We start from the raw sequence: 6,000 nt of genomic DNA on the forward strand, positions 1-6,000 counted from the left end.
ATTATTTCCAGAAAAGAAAGCAGGAAAAAAAAGGGAAAAAAGAAACAGCAAAAATAGCAGTAACAACAACAATAAGAACAAAAACTTCAAGAAGTGTTTCTGGTGCATGCTGTGTACACTCTGCTGTTGTGTTTTGGCTGCTCTTTCCCACTGGGCCTTCTTCTACAAAGTTCCTCCTTGCTTGTAGTGCAGAGTGTTTGGACCTTTAAGTAGGTGTGCTTTGTTTGTCAAGATAAGCGTCACATTTGCCATGTTCTCTCCCTCCAACTGTGCAGATTGTTTCTTTAATTCTCGGATCGTCTTCCTAGTTGTTAAAAAGTAGTTGAATGTTGATCTAGCTATATTCGAAGGACAAGGCAAGTTCAGGGTCTCCCTACTACTCTGCCATCTTCCCAAGTTCTGATATTACTTTCTTTTAAACTGCTAGGCACAAACCCATTTCATTCCTTTTCAAAGGTCTTGGAAAGCTGACTGCTAATCAATAGTTGATAAATGAGAGAAAGACTTGCCTGACTATTTCTTCACCTTTTCATCCCATCTGTCCACCCAGGAGGCCCTCCCTAAGTGTCTGTCCCAGGGCCAGGCAGCATGACTCCCCACTCTCAACCTTGGCCCCCAGCCAGTTGGTTGACCACATCTCCCTTCTGAATCCAGATGTTCTCCCCTCCTTGCTAAGTTGTTTATTATGGTATTTTTCAAACAGTCCCCCCAAAATACCAAGATAGTATAATGAGCTCCCATGCGACCATCATCCAGCTTCAATTACCAACCAGTGGCCAGTCTTTGTCACGTACACATCCACCCACTTATCCCTTCCTGTATTATTTTGAAGCAAACATCAGACATCATGTCAGGTAATCCATAAATATTTGATATGTGCCTTTAAAAGATAAGGACTTTGATCATTGTCAAAAGTTAACACTAATTCTTTAATATCATCAAGTATCCAGTCACTAATCTCATAACTTTTTCCCTTTACAGTCTATTTATTTGGACCAGGATCCAAATAAGGTCCACACACTGTGAATGGCTGATGTATATTGTCTTTTTAAACCTATAGGTTCCTTCTCCACCTCCATCTTTTTGCTTTTCCTCAAAACTCATTTATTGAAGAAACTGGTTGTTTGCCCTGTATGTCAGGTTTCCCATGGTCTGGATTGTGCTGATTGCATCCTTGTGGTGGTGTTGAGCATGTTTCTCTGCCCTCGTGTTTTTCTGTAAATTGGAAGTTGGAGGTCTGATCAATTCAGCTTTGATACTTCACAGGTGGTGCTGTTCATCCCTCAAGGGGCACGTACTTTCAGGTTGTTGCCCTTCTTGTGAGGTGAGCAGCCACTGATGCTCAGCGCCAAGGCCCATTCATTCTTTAGTGGTTGTACAACGGTGGCTGGTTTACCTTTGATGACTTATGGTCTCCTCCTGCAGACTCTGGTGCACCCCTGATCTTTCTGCAGCATCTTCCTCCTGAATGGGTTCTTAGCTACTAGCATTCCTTGGCACTTAGTTACCAGACTCCTGTCAAGGTCACACGGAACTGGGCGTAAAAATCAGGAGATAGCACAAATTCTACCCAAAACACCCCAGTTAGGGGGCTACTCTTGGGGGAAAGGAGGTTCGGTGGTCATCAGAGTGTGTGACCTGACTCCTCCAACCAAAGAAAGATTCTCACAGGTGAAGTCAAGTGTAGCTCAGGGCCAGCTGAGGTCACCTGGTTCTTTGAAAAGGAATGAAATGGGCTTGTGCCTAGCAGGAAGCTGCCCCCACTAAAACTCCCAGCAGCTTGTACTGTCGCAGTCATTCTAGCTCTGAGTCTTTGCATCCTTGAACTCTCCAGCCCACTTACAGCTCATCTCCCCCAGCTGTTCCTTAAACCTGCAGATCCAGGTATGGGACTCAGCCCGCGGACCTTGTCTCCTCAGGATCACACACAGTCCTTTATGAGCATGACAGATATTCCTTAGGTTTGGGGCCCTGGTTGGGTTTCAAGTTGCCCTGTGCCTGGGCCCCTCTCTTCCGGCCCCTTCTCAGTCACTGAGTCTCCTTCCCACAGAGGCACTCCCTTCATTACAGTGAAGATCAGCTCAGTGACTCACTGCGGTGACAGACACCACCTGCCTCAGGTTTCACCCAGCAGCACAGATTGTTGAAACACCTCCCCCACCCATGCCCCATTCCCACTCAGTCCCTATGGGGAGAAGGATAATGTGGAAATACATAGTCCTCCTCCCCCTTAGAACTACATTTTTGTGCCAGTGGGCCTCTTGGGCAGTGTAGCAAAGCCTTAGACTCTCTCTCAGAATAATATTTTTAAAAACATAAAACAAAATATGTTAAAAACCAATTATACCTCAGAATTGGAAACAATCCAAGTGTCCGGGGGACATTTGGGGGAAGTGGTTAAATAAATTAGGTACATGCTTACCGTGGAATACTACTCAAGAACAAAAAGGAACGAACTATTATCTACACGACAATTTGGGTTGATCTTAAGAGAATTATACAGAATGAAAACAAGCCAATCTCAAAAGGTTATCTACTTTTGAAAGTATGCAAACCTCAAAAAGGTATAGATTCCTTTACATAACATTTTTGAAATGACAAAAATTATAGAGAGGGAGAACAGATTAGTGGATGCCAGGGTTTAGGGAAGGGAGAGGATGGTAAGTGTCTGACTATGAAAGAACAGCATGAGGCATCCTTGTGGTGATAGAACTGTTGTCATAGTCACACAAATCTACACATGAGATAAAACCACATGGAACTAAATACACCCCCCCACACACACACACACACATGAGTGCACATAAAACTGGTGAGATCAGAATCAAGGAGGGGGACTGTATCAATGTCAGTTTCCTGGTTGTGATATTGTACTATAGTTTTGCAAGATGTTACATGGGGAGAAACTGGGTGAAAGGTATACAGGACCTGTCTGAATTATTTCTTAAAATTCATGTTTATAATTAAGATAATTTTACCTTAAAATAAAAAATTAAAACATTATTCTGAAATACAATTATTAAAATATTTTTAAAAACACATTTATGATACAGGAATATATTGTTATTAACACATTTCAAAAGAACTAGCAGGGGATCTTACAACTCTGATGACAGTGGTGAGTATAAACAGTGTTTCAAGATAGCTGTGATGAAGTCCTGAAGTATGCCTACATTCATGATTTAAGGAGATGTCAATTTTGTTAGAGGTAAATGAAAATAAAAATGTAAATTTTCTTCCTACCCAAATTTACGGTTCCCTGAATTAGATCATGGACCTTCAAGTTAAGAACCCCTGCCTTGTTTAAAATGTTAACTTTCTGGGGTGCCTGAGCGGCTCAGTGGGTTAAGCATCTGCCTTTGGTTTAGGTCGTGATTTCAGGGTCCTGGGATCCAGTCCCGCATTGGGCTCCCTGCTCAGTGGGGAGTCTGCTTCCCCTTCTGCCTCTGACCCTCCCCCTGCTTGCTCTCTCTCTCTCAAATAAATAAATTATATCTTTTTAAAAAATGGCAACTCTCCCTCCTCGATTACACAGCTATAATGAACATAAAGGGTGATGAGTAGTAGAGGGAGCGGGTATGGAAGAGGCAGTGATCACACTGCATTGGTCATGGGGGTGGGGCATTTCTGAAATGTTAATTGATGCTTCCCCATATTGACCTTCCCTCCACTCAAACAGCCAGAACTCAGAAAAGGTCTTCCAATTTTTCCTTGTATTTGAGTACAGGAGTTCAAGGACATTAAGCCTTCCTTTCTATCCTATATCCATCTAAAACATTATTTCCCAGGCTGGGGAGAAGAGAGGTCTGAGAGAAGCAAGTCAGTCTAGACATTAGGAGACTCTGCGCTCTGCCTCCCAGCCAGAGTCCTGGGATTTACGGGGTCCGAGGCAGAAATATATGGTAATGGTGAGTCCAAGATGAGTAGGGCCACAGGCCCATGCCCTCACCTGGCACAGAAGCAATCAAGTGACATAATCAATGTCCTGCTGGGGCTGACGGTACCAGTGGGTCATACTGAGTGCAGACAGATGCAGCTGGTGAGCAAGAGGAAGGCAGGAAATGATGTCTAAGTGAATGTCCACATGGACAGATGCCACCAAAGACCAGGTGGCACAATGCCTGCTTGAACCTTGGCACTGACTGAATCATAGAACTGATGTTATTCTGGGAAATGGGTGACCCTCACAGTGACAGAGACTTGTTTTTCAATATCCTGTGGATTAGGGCCTCAAAACAGAAAATAAGTTGTTCTAGAAAAATATGACCATGTTTTCTTGTATACTTGAGTGTGTGGCCAAGAGCTAGTGGCACTTTGAGAGTCCAGGGGCATAGCTTCTGCAGCAGGCTCTGGTGGAGGTCGTCCTATACTCTCCCTCCCCTGCTCAGCATACGCTGCCGACTTCCCACTGGCAATACCCACCCCGCTTCGTCTGAGGGCCTGCTCTGGCTAACAAAGCCTGTTTGGCCCCTGCCCAGCAGCGTGGCCCCCAGCCCCTCAAGCCTCCTCAACAAATGACTGGGGTGAGTTGGTACAGAACTACCCCCACCTCCCTAGCCCCTAAAGTAGAATAAGTCTGAGGTGTGTGCTCTATACTACCCCGAGTTTCTCAGTGGGATGGAGCTCCAGTACCCACAGGGTAAAAGGAGTAACACACTCTTTATTGGTGGCCTTCCCTCCCCCACCAACCTCACTTCCCCACTCTCCTTCCTGTGTCTCCGAAATAAAATCCTACTTACACCACATGACATTGTCAATGGTTGACTTCTTTGACTTATAAAAATGGCAATTTCATGTAGACCAAACTAAAATTTACATTCCAATCTTTGTTTCAGGGGCTGCTAACACAGTTATCCACCTACTCTATCTAAGGATTGCCCTCTCGAATCACCACCCAGCTACCCTTAGGGAGCGTCAATGGGAGAAAACTGCGAAACCAAATCTGGGAGCTGAACCGCTGGAGATCTACAGAGGACCCTCTGCCTCTTCTGGTTCCGCAGGATAGCTGGTGCTGGAAGAGGTGGGCCAGGACAACAGCAGAGGCTGTTTCAGGATGAATACACGCTGCACCCAGATATTGCACATTAGAGTGGGAAGTGTGGCCACAAAATGAGGAAACCATGGGAGATAAGGAAATGCTGTAACTGGAAATGTGATGGAATGTTTGGAAGCAGAAGACCTGGGTGTGAGCTGAAAATCTGAAAAGAGGAACATCTGGCTGAGATCAGGAAGGTGACATTGAAAACCTTAGGCATCTATTTGGCCTGATCCCAGTCCTCCCTCCCGGAGAACTCAATCCCTCCGAAGTAGAGGGCTCTGGACATATAGATAGGCTCAAGAACACTGTGGCTAAAACAGAACCCCGAGAATAAATAGCACTTTCACATCTCAGTTAGCCACCCGGCAAAGTTAATCTGCTTCCAAGGCTCTGAGGGTAGGGGAACGCCTATCTAGACAGCAGGGCAGGAGCAGAACTTGGTCTAGAAGCCAGGCCTGTTTCCACTGAGCAGACGCTTTTGCCTGTAACCCACTGGAGGAAATGCATTTTACCTGGAAGTCCATTGCATAAGCTTCACAAAATAATAATCACCCAAACTACCCACAATATGCTTTGATATTTTCTATTCTGTTCTGTTTCATATTTTCTAAATGCCGGACATGACCCATTAGCTGATTTCACAACCTGCTTCTGGGTGGTAACCTACGATATGAAATATTGCCCTTAAGTGTATCCAGAAATACAAGGGTGTGGACAGTACTGCTGAGCTTTTCCTAAATACTGTGTATTTACCGTCAGCCCCTGTGTCCCATTCAGGGCTACAGGGATTGCTGGGCTGAACCAGGACAGCCTCTCAAATGGAAAGTGATTCCTATTTCCCAACCCAGTGATTCAAACCAGGCACTTTCACATTTTTTGCCACCATGTTCCCTTTTTTTGCCATATCCCTGTACCACCTGGACTATGTATTATTGTATGAATATTCTCTGTAAATCAATTCA

Source organism: Halichoerus grypus, chromosome 1 (genome assembly GCF_964656455.1).
Source record: "Halichoerus grypus chromosome 1, mHalGry1.hap1.1, whole genome shotgun sequence".
Classification (NCBI taxonomy): domain Eukaryota; kingdom Metazoa; phylum Chordata; class Mammalia; order Carnivora; family Phocidae; genus Halichoerus; species Halichoerus grypus.